Source organism: Temnothorax curvispinosus, unplaced genomic scaffold (assembly GCF_003070985.1).
Source record: "Temnothorax curvispinosus isolate PA1 unplaced genomic scaffold, ASM307098v1 QBEX01014901.1, whole genome shotgun sequence".
In the NCBI taxonomy this organism is placed as follows: Eukaryota; Metazoa; Arthropoda; class Insecta; order Hymenoptera; family Formicidae; genus Temnothorax; species Temnothorax curvispinosus.
The window spans coordinates 134,815-146,817 of NW_020224681.1; the positions used below are offsets into that span (position 1 = coordinate 134,815).

Here is a 12,003-nt window from a genome sequence, read left to right on the forward strand (position 1 = left end):
TCTCTCTCTCTCTCTCTCTCTCTCTCTCTCTCTCTCTCTCTCCCTCTCTCTCAAAAGAGAGAGATTCTGGCACTCCTTCATGCCGATCTCCGGTTCCTCTTCGCTCCCGCGCCTCTTCCTTCTCTACCTTGCACTCTTTGCATTTCCTGGCCGGCCTCTTGAGTCGCCCCTTCTTGATACTCCCTGTCGACCTGGAAACTTGGACGATTTTCCACCACCGCGGCACAGTCCGATCTGATATCTCGTCCTGTGGCGCGATGGAACTCTTTAATCCTCGATTCCTGGTTCGCTTCGCTACGCAAGATATCTCCTTTCGTTATTTAGGTCACGGAACTTCCCGTCAAGGATGATTTCGCAGAAGACGATTGAAAAGACAGAAAAGCCAAATTCTTATGAAAATTCTATTGCAGATAAGTTATTATATCTCTTTGTGTATCGTGCGTTTGATATTAATTTAATAGCAACCGAACTCAATTTGATTCGATAAATGTACTTCGGATAGCCCAACAACAAATTATAATTATTTTAATTTACTAATAACCAAACTCGAATTCGATAAATGTACTTCCGATAGTCTGGCAACAAATTATCATTATTCCAATTCATAACGAGAAAATGTAATCATACTGTGACACTGTGGTATAAACTTATTATGCAACTCAATAATATTATACTACTGTTTTAAATTATCTATATCCGTATGCACACCATTGCAAGACTTTAAAGATGTTCGGTCTTAAATCAAAATTCTCACGCGACCATTACATAATAAAGATGATTAGTAAAGAGAGGACGAATAAGCACGAGTAGTTTTTTTTTCGCAACAAACTAAAGCCAAATCAAATAAACGGACGCGACTAAATGCGAATGAATAATTTGCCACAATGACCGCGAGTGCTTAACGCGAATATAATGACACCTGTAAGCGGAAACTTGGATGTTAGGCGTGTTGTGTGTCATGATCATTTTGCAGCTACATGCGATATATTCGCATCACTTAAACACATGTACGCGAGTATATGCGTGCGATATATCCGGTCAGCTTTCCCGCCACCGCACCGCTCCGATTCGATATTTCTTGTCGCAAATAATAGCGCGGGCGGCCCTGTTTATTTACTGCGCGTTTTATCTCAATGGCTCGTGAACTCGCACACGTGCGGAGAGTTAAATGCACCTCCGTTCGATGCCGCACGAATTGCACAGGCAACATAGGAGAGGCCGCGCGTGCGCGCGCAAGATCGTGTACACGCAAAGAACAGGTTGAGGTTTATTGCCAATAACGAAGCAAGGCAAATGTGCTCTTTCGAGTGGCGTCCGTGTTAAGCTGAAATTATGCGCTTTTGATGTTCGGTTTGCGTTTTTTCCTTTCTTTCTCTCTCCCCTCTCCCTCCTCTCTTCTGATATAAGCAGAGGAACGCAAAATTATATCATCAGTTGGAGATATAAACAGTCTCTTACGCATAATCACAAGTGAGAATATTATCACGCAATGTTTTTTCGTTAACAGCTCGCCAGCGATATTATTTCCCGCGAACGAAATCTGCTTTTCGCGCGATTTTCGTGATTTTCACGGAGTGCGCTTAATTGATTCGAAATGTTCACACACACACACACGTCACAATTCGCAGAACGCGATAATGACCAGCGTGGATACGTTATGAAATATTGCCGCGGCTGCAATTTAGTACTTTATCATACGAACGACTTGTTCCCGCGCCCTATCGATCCGCCGCTTATCGCACCGATGTCCTCTTTGTGCTCATATTCACAATGTAAGTACATTAATATTCCTGTACTTGAACGAGAGCTTATGCGGATGCAATTTTTGCATGGGAGTGAAAACTTCTGTCGATAATGAATATGATAACGAGCTTTCCTAGCGAAAGCATTATTGATGAGAATTTTATAAATTCGATACGTACACTTCTATTGTTTCTTTAGCATGTAGACGAGCTGTGACACAGAATTTCGTTACATTAGACGATCGTGCAAATGCATTAATAGCAAGATTTATATTGCAATATTGTGTTAAAATATGTTGTTAGAGGAACTATCTTTAAGTCCCTCTTAACGCAATGTTGAACGTGAATTTGTGTTATTCAGTTAAATCAAATTAACAACCGAACTTTTTACTTTTACTACACTAAAATCTTTCCACCTATACTTATTTTGTCTTTTTTCGTATAGCTATACGATAATTTTGTCGCGTATTTACACGTGACAGAGTTACATTCATAGGGTTACATTCATAGGATTTTATGATTTAACTACAGTTCATGAGTTCACTGTTATAAACTTGACATAGGTATGTCACCGAACGATTCGTTCCTTTCTATCTACAAAACTCGGAGCTGTCTTGAAGTAATTTACAAGGGTTCTAATTTAAAGTAAAGTGCACGGGAATGTAAGTAAAAACTAATTTTGTAATTTATTTGCAATTTTTTGTACACTTATTTTTTTCAATTGTTTATGATCTAAAAAGCTATCTATGCCTCGGTATTCTTGTTAAAAGAAAGTCAATTTGCTCAAAAAATCCGCACGTAAAGGAAGACTACAGGCAATCTACGTACAAACACACACACACACACACGTATGTGTCGCGTCGCGTACGCGGTTCTATAAAATATAAAGCCTTCTGATTTTCTCCCCGTCCCTTTCGACCCTACGTATAGCTAGCCGAGAGTACGTGTGTATTTTTTTACAGGAGCGCTGCCCCCACGCTCACAAGCACAGAAGTGTACACGCGACGAATGTTAAAAAGCCGTTTAAGCGTACCACGCAAGACACGCGAGTTCCGACATACTCGTCGTCCGCGAACGCGAATAAAAAAGAAAGCCGCAAGCTATGAAAATCCGTCGTGCGACATGACAGAATATATACTCCACTATCTCCAGCCCTGAAGAAATTTAAGTAAATCAAATCAATAATATGGATAAGAAAGTTTCTCAGTACCAAGAATAACGGAGCATACCCATTTTTAATATCGCGCAAGGCTCAGACTGATCCTTTTGCGAAAGTTAATTCATCTGTACAGATTTTGCACGGTTATATGTTCCCACGATCGATCAGTTTAGCGGCGGCGTCGTTAATCAGACGCATAATTTATTAGCGAGACGGATTGCGAGGAAAAAAGTGTACTTTTAATTTTCGCGACGAGTTTCGTATGGGGATTAATTCTCCGGGCGATAAATAGACGGAGGACATGAAAGGCGCATTTGTTTTGTTAATTAGATTCGCTGATATTTTTACTCGATAGAAAAGTATACACACGGCACACAGAAAAATAAATCGGTCTGTCCTAACAATAAGCGTGATTAGAGCTATAGCGTGCATCGCGCGGAATGTTATTTTTTCACATCAACGATCCAGTGTTCTCCGCGGCAGCTAAAAAAAATGTTTGCGAATAATATGAAAATCATAAAAAAGTATCAGGACAAATATTAACATTATTCATGCGTGAAACGATATCATATTCAATATAAAAGTTAGTAATTGTCGGTCGAAGAATTATAAGAAATTATACAACAAAACATTTTAAAAAGTAATTAAAGGAGATCTTTGTTTTAATATATAGAACACTCGTTAGAAAATAAAAAAAATATATTGCAAACGCAACAATATAGATAAAGTTTACCGAGAAAACAGGAACAGATTTTCGATGAAATAGATAGTAAGAACGTTATAATTTTCCATTTTATAACAAAATGATTATACCGCGGTAACTTTTTCTTATATCGAATGGGGAATAAAAGACCGCGGCCGCGATCGGACGAGCGATAGTCGCGAATATGCATTTCCAGCATTCGCAAAAACTATCGATTCCGCTCGTGAGCAAGAGAGCACCGCCTTCGATATGAAACTCTATGTGCGGCACACTTGGACGAGACAGCATGCAAAATAGCGTGAGTGGAAAGAACACTTAAATTATGCGACCTGTCGGCAACAGTCTTTTAAGCATTCGCTATGATAAATATTAAATCCCTTTGAAAACAAGACAAAGTATTTTCCAGCATGGTTGCCATTGTGCCGGAGAGCACGCTTTATAGAAAATATTTCTATAAACGTGCACTAAAAAGAGAAAGAGAGCGCTCGGCCGCCGGCGCAGGATAGAATTAATGTCGAGATTGTTCGAAACTCCGCGATTTTACTCCACCAAGTATTTTCTGCGGGATGTAACACCGCGCCGTGATGAAAGATCCCATTAGAGAAATCAAATTTTCCGCCACGTTGCGACGTGACGTTTTCCAGAAAATTTCACTTGCATGATCCACATGAACTCCTTGACTTCACATCGAAATCCATTTTTCATATGAGAATTTAATCTAATCGCAATTATTTCTCATGATTTGTCGATGTTTAATGTTAATTATGTCGATGTACTCGATAAGCTGCAAATTAAGATTTAATTTGAGTAATCTCTCAAGACGACAACGTAAATCTTGTCGAATTCGTAATTGAATATTGAGGAAATAATTTTGTTAATATAGGATTCGCGGGATAAAGCGGCATCTTGTTCCTACATCGTTTATCATTTGGATTACATTAATGCAGCGCATAGCCCCAGTGGAGGGTGAAAATCCGCGCTCGAATCGTTAGATAATGTCTGGGTATGTGCAATATTTGACTCGAGTATAAATAGTAATATTGATCAAATTGATCGAAGAAATCGTTATCTGTTTTTGTATCTGCGCGATCCTTTTTTATTTTATTTCAATCGCAATCGCGAGGTAATGAATATGTATCTACGTCAATTAAATGAAAATTGAGAACACATCTATCTGTCAACAATAAATAAAACAAACAAATAAAAATTATTATGTGTGAGTGCTGTGTATAGTAATAAGTGATTATTTATATAATGCAATGTAATTATTGAATTGTGAAATTTATGTATGGCTAGAGATGGTAATAATTTTATACACAGCAGTAAATATTTATGATCCATATGTTAATTGGAAAGTTAGTTGACGTACGTGAACATTTTATTTTTGGCCTTTACTTGTGACTGGGACTAGGAATAAACAAATGTAGTACGAAGCCATAGTTTGCACTTGTTAGCGTTTCGGTGTCTGTCGAAAGGGATGTAATCGGATATATGGTAATCTGACCGCATGCAGGCTTCCTTTTTCTCTAACTTCTCGGTCTATTACACTTTTTGCTGAACGTCTTCACTTGTGTCTTAAATATCATCGAATACGAGAGAGACGCAAATCTTGTAAACCACCTGAATTGATTTCCCATCATAATTGAAAAATGACCAAATATTTATCTAAGAGAGGAACTTATTGCTGAAGAGAAATCAAAAAATTGTGTATACTTTCTAAAACAGATGTGTATCCATAGCTCTTGCAAAAAAATTATTTAGAGAGTGTTGCTGATTATATCATATTACTTTCATATAATAAATCTGTTAGTGAATATTAAGATAATTTTTTTTATGGAAGGATTTATCAATCAATTCCGACAAATTATGATGGATATCTAATGAGCGGCGGTTTTATTTACATCTGGAATTATGTTACCAAACTTAACGATTTATAGAAAAATTGATTGATCACGTTTTACTTCTCTTACCGTTTTACTTCTCGCTATCCAACGGCACGCGAATTACCATCGTACTCTAGCATGGATGCCTTGAATTCGTCTACTCCGTTCTTCGATTCTGATCACGGAAGAATTCGCATCCTGGCCGTCTTTTGTCGTTCAAAGAAAATGCGCGAAAGACGCGGCCCGATATCCGATTGCCCGAGCGCGAATTCTCGCTCACCCTGTTTTTTCTTCTTACGACGGGCGAATGACCCTGTCATCACTTGGTATTCTCTATTTTTTTTCTTACATCTGATTGGTCCGCTTGAACGATATATGTCGCAAAACCGTAGCTTAAGAAAATTAGACATTTCGCAATTACTTCATGTGTTTTATATACGCGCTACGCGAGACGTGTCTCTTGATTATTATTATCACTTATTTTATATATGTTAAAATCATTTTAAATCGAAAAATGTTCAATCGTGCTAATGAGAAATTGCATTTATTCTTACAACGAATATTTTCTGTCTGTAGATTATTTCTAAAACAGTGATCTGTTATTATTTTACGTATTTACGGCGATAAAACCAGGCGTAATGTTGTCAACGTGTATTTGCATGGAAACAGCATATTTACGATGCCGGCGGATGCGAAATCGGACAGAACTGTATCCCGATACATAGTCTTAGAGACACAATTACACGTGTGACGATCAACACGGCCGCTGTAACAGCGCGATTACGAGGGAATATGGTACGTGCTGAGCCAAGATAGCAGACGCTCGTGAATCTATCGACAGGTCAGGCACGATGAATATCGGCATCCAATAATGGACCGGCGCCGCTGTTTGCCCCAAAGTGACACAAGAAAGAAACCGAGTTTGTGTACGGAGTGTAATCCACTCGAAGCACTTGATCGAACGGACACTCCAGGCTGATAATGAGAAAATTGCCATTAATCAAACAAACTGAAAGAGCGTCCTTTATTTTCCCCCTTTGTAAAATATGCGGACGATATTAACGAGCTGTCCCCCGTATTATAATTCTTCCCGCGATATTGAGCGCGATTTTTCAAGTAGCATTTCGTTCGGGTCTCGATCGTACACGTGTTATCACGTAAAGTTTGCAATTTTGTGGACGATGTCAGCACGCAAGCTGTGCTTTGCCGAGAGTCACGCGTAATTAACGTATAATTCACGATGCAGTTTTCCAATTTTGCTCGCGAGAAAGTTGCACGGGGCGGGCGGTGCAACTCGCGTGAAAATGACGCTCGGAGTCCGTACAATTTGCATCGTAATTTAGCGGCTGTGGCGGTACATTCATCATTTGGCCGGCTAAATCATTTGGTTACCGAAGTAGCAATGGCTCGTATTTGGAGCGGTTAATGCGCGTATGCAGGATATGCGTATGTCTCTAAACTCTTAATTGTCGCGTCAATCCCGCTGTGCAGAGCATTGCAATATTCTTTGAGAAAAAGAAGGGCCAATAAGAAAATAATTGTTAAATAGTACAATTACTCGTGAATCATTAAATATTTTTACTTTATATCATTATACTTATGTACATTATGTAATTGATTGTATTAAATATAAAAAGTTATTACTTGATGTAGTGAGAAGTATACATACAATTCTTATGAGACACAATTAGAATTTCGTAATACAAAAAATATATATTAAGCAATTTATAAATAATTACTTTGTCTTTTTCTCAACTTTTGTCGGCAAGTGAATTTAAGCCAAAGAAAAATTAAAGGAATATTCGACCTTATTAACGGCATGAATTATCTTTATTATATCACCTAGAATAAAAATTCCTTAAATTACTTAATGATACTCAAGCACCGTTCGTTCCAGTTCATGATGATAAAGTGCGGCGTATCTACAATTTCATTATTGTCGGGGTAGGATGCGTATTCTTAAGCAATACTTTAGGCGAGAATATAGAGTACGAAGCCGCGCATGCATCGATAAATCGGGTCGGGAAAACTATCGAGAGAATTTAATGAGCCGTGCCGGCTTTACTACCCCGCTCGGCTTTATTACCACTCCGTAATTTAACGTGCATCGATTTCTTGTCGTTGCAAGGAACTATAAGTACGATAATTCATTAAACTTGGCCGCTTCTTGGTAACAAGAGCGTGTCCGAATTCGTTATCGTCTTTCTTTCATTTGTTTCTATTTGATACAAACATTACGGAGTCAATCGTATATTCCGTAGTTTCTTATTTCTTCTGAGATTTGCAATCATCTTGATAATTGTCATATTAATTATTAAATTTGGAAAATCACTGACACTGTCTTTGTATAAATAATGCAGTTTTCATCGAGCTCATTATATATGCATGTATTATGCTCATGTGTTATAAAAAATTATCACGCAAGATTTAAAAGTTATTAATACTAGAACTACCGGAGATTAATCTATATGTATATTTAATTCTGCTAAAGAAATCTTAGAAAAGAAAAGAGAAAAAGAGAAAACAAGTTAATAAAATTAATCATCTATGTAATTTCAATAAAAGTCAGAGAAATATTTCAGAAATTATGATGTTTCAAAAATGAGTAATAAATTATTAAAAATTTCAAACGGGTCGATCATTTTGACTCCCTTGATAGTTCTAGTGTTAAACGTAGAGTAACGTAGTTATCTATTTACGAGAAGTGGTTTGAGGATTATAGATTATAATCAACGTAAAATTTGATTTGAATTAATTGTTGCATTTATGTATTCAGCGAAATACTTTTTTTTATTACTTTCATGCGCCGGTATATAACTCAAATGTATTTTGTACATATTATATATTTGCATTTTGGTTTTTTAATTCAAACGGTATAAATCATATTATTTTTTTGTGATTCTTACATCTTATATCAATATTATTCGCTTTATAGACATTGTATACATATCGCGATACACAAATTCGTGAAACGATACTTACAATGTTATTTCAGCCGACGGAACGCTTCAATTAAGTCCCTTATTATCGCGGGGAAAATCTGGAGCGGAACTTGACGTACCAGCTTATGAGGGTTCTCAGTGAGCTTAACGTTGGCTGTATGATAAAGTGGGTAACCGGGAAACTTTCCGACTACATATGCGAGGCCCACATCCCTGCGATGTCCGAGTACAGCCGCATCGCGGCCGGCTCGCGAGACCTCGGAATAAATTGACCGACGTCGCCAATGGTGGTTGTTTATTTTCGAAATTAAATTGAATTGGCCCATAACTTGCCGGTCTATTAGCCCTGGGGACCAGGCTAGTTTGCTCGTAAATCTCCGGAGTATCGGACCGGTGGCACATACGCATATAGACTACTGCGCCGCACGTGTGTATGCGCGTGTGGATGAGCGTGTGTTTGCGCGTGTGTTCGCCGACGGCAGGGTGTCGCGAGGGGAGTGTGGGTATTCGATTCGTCCCCGACAATGCGTCCGGAAGCTCCCAGGAAATACATGGGCGTGGTGCCGAGATAAATGTACTCTCGCATTTGCATACTTCTCGCCCTCACGGTTCCCATCTCCTCCCGGCGCGGCGCGGCAGCGTTCGGTCCTCCGCTCAAGATTCTATCCGCACTTGTCTGCCTTCTCCCCCCTTCTCTCCTTCTCCCTCCTTCCCATCGTTCCTCGATCCCTTAGCCTTACTATATTCCTATCTTCCCTCCGTCTCCCCGTTCTTTCCGTTGGCTCATGTATCTTGTCAATCATATAATCGGGAATCCGAATATCGGGCAGACGTATACGCGACCGGAAGTGAGAACGACGACAACATCCGCGGACAAATGCGATGTCCAGAGTGCCAGTCGTCACTTTTACGACGTTTCACGAAGGAGATCATTTATCGAGGCGAAACGGCCTAGTTTGCTTCGGAAAAACGTTTCCTCGCGAAATCTTGATCTTTCGGGAGTGTCGATCGTATATTCGAAGAATAGACGTTAACGAAAATCGATCGTACGAGGGTGAAAGATGCGAGCGCGAGGATTTCTTCGAACGATGATATCGATCATTGTACGAGAAAATTATAGCGAAATGTTTTGAATGATTGAAATAGTTGGGGACGAACGATCGAAGCAATTGTTAGGCAGCGGGAAGTCCTTCGCTCGCGAGACAAATACGAGAACCGAAGATAAACCGACACAGTATTCCCGCGGGATACTCCTTTCGGAATGCGGGTGCACGGGTGGCGGGATGGATTTATTCATCCTGCTCGACTACTCGCTTGATTATCGGAACGAATCGAATAATTTCTGTCGTCCTCGCGCAGATGTATTTGTCGGGAATATCCGTATTTCGAATAATTTAGCGAAATAAATGTACGTATATATTTATTTATTTGTCCATTTATTCAAGTAACATTTGAATATAGGGATGATATGATTGGAAACATCACATATTTAATGATTCCAAAGTGAATAGTAATAATAATAAACAAATTATAACAACATGTCTGGAACACTCTAATTTATATCTTTATAGCGAATCAAAACAGAATTTTCTTTCTCGTAGCACGTCTGTATTTGCGATGTATGTACGAAACAAATTTATTTATTAAATTTCCTTATTTATTTCTTATTTGTCTCCGGTTGCCAAGATAGGTCAGTATTGTCAAAACATGCGATCTCTCTTGAAACTTACTGTTTTGTATCAATAGGGATCGGTAATATCGGTCTGTATAAATATTTTGACTTGGTTAGATATCGAGATCGATGTTTCGGGGATAAAATCGTTCGGGTGAAAATTCTTCTCTGAATAAGGACACACATACATGTTATTGATACTGAATAAAGACGTTTGCCTTTTTGATACAAATATAGATTCTATATTCGGTCAAAAAGATAGATCGTGTATGATAATTAATCTATCACATATAAAACATACAAAAAATTAACAAATATTTTGTTTTTTTCTCTCTAATGATCTAAAAATAATTAGAACAATGATATAAATAATTAGAACTTATTTTTCTTTTTCCAGATGAAAAATTAATTTGCTTGAAATATGTTTTGCACATTAGATGAATGAAAAACAACTTTAATAATAAAACTTTAATTAAATAATATGTTGAAGAATACGAGGATATAAAAAATTTGCGATTTGTGTTATTATTTTACGATATTTTCCCAATTATCTAATTGTTATTAACTAGTTGATGAGAATAGGAAATATTAACTTCTGATTTGTTTCAAGAAAATAGCAGAGAAGAATAGACGAACGATTGTTTACGAAAATCACTTTCTTTGGAATCGTTACAGAGTGACAACGTTCTCATCCTCCAGCTCCAATCGATAAAAGACTATCGAGGAACTTGGTGGTGGGCACAATGCTCTACTCGAACTTGGGACTGCAGTTCGATTAAAGTGTTCCCGTTTCATTCTTTTCCAGCTTGCTCCTGTTACCCCTTACCTCCTGTTACGATTTTCTCTAACCCTTTCACTATTTTTCCTTGTGTTTTTTCCTCGCTCATCTTCTTTCTCCCTCTTTCTATGTCTTCCATCGCGGGATAGGTATCCCGCGTCTGTTTTTCTCAATATCGCATCTGTTCGGCGAGTTCGACGATTGTTAAACTCGCTTCGCGACCCTCGAAAAGTTTCGTGCTAAGTTCGATGTATACGGTGTCGCATTCTTTGGCCTTAACGATCAAACTTATTCCGGGCGACGCTTCGAGAACTATGCGGAAGACGACAAGAGAGCGCTAACGTTGGCGATTGGTGGCTTCTCGAACTGTTCAAACGGCGTTGTTCACTCAAAGCAACCGACGAAGCATTTTCTATCGTTAGAATGTTTAATCGGTTGTGTGGTCGAAAGGCAACGAGCTCTGAATGCTCTCAGTCAGATAGTAAAACTTTTTCAACTTGAATCAGTGAAAGTGGTACTTATAATTTTATAGTATCAAATATCTTTTAAACTGTATGTATAAAATCAAAATAGCACTTTTGTAAATTTTCCAAAATTCTCCAATATTATAACAAAAGTTCCAAAAAGTGCATTATCATTACGTAAATTATATTTTGTTACCAATAAAGGAATTTGCAACAGTTATATTCATCTCAACGTAACACACAAGAGATTCTGACTTATAAAGATAATAAATCTACAGTAATAAATCTATTTTTACTCATGGAAAATTATACTATATGGAACAATTATACTATATGGAACAATTGTTTATGACGCAAACACAAAGATAGAATATTGCTGCATCACATGTTTTGTGATAGGAGAACACAAATTCTAGATTAAAATTAAATCGTTATTGTACATTAGCATTTACATTAGCGTACACATATCATACAAACCGTTTATTGAAATAGTAGTTCACTTTAAATCCAGTTCAGAAACCTTAAAATTTTTAATGAAACAAGGGTAATTATATAAATTGATGCGGATAATGATATATATTAAAATATTTTCATGAACATTTTTAATCATTCCTAAAATAACATGTATTTATAATTTTTGTTAGTGTTATATTAGCTTCT

The 12,003-nt window shown here is 37.7% G+C and overlaps 1 protein-coding gene and 1 long non-coding RNA gene across 4 annotated transcripts in view; one reads left to right on the forward strand and one right to left on the reverse strand.

The window, feature by feature from the left end:
* Positions 1-12,003, forward strand: part of LOC112465108 (zwei Ig domain protein zig-8-like) — a 247,429-nt gene that overhangs the window by 107,268 nt on the left and 128,158 nt on the right. The gene's annotated exons all lie outside the window — the stretch shown is intronic.
* LOC112465109 overlaps positions 1-12,003 on the reverse strand; it is a 148,064-nt gene that overhangs the window by 13,387 nt on the left and 122,674 nt on the right. The gene's annotated exons all lie outside the window — the stretch shown is intronic.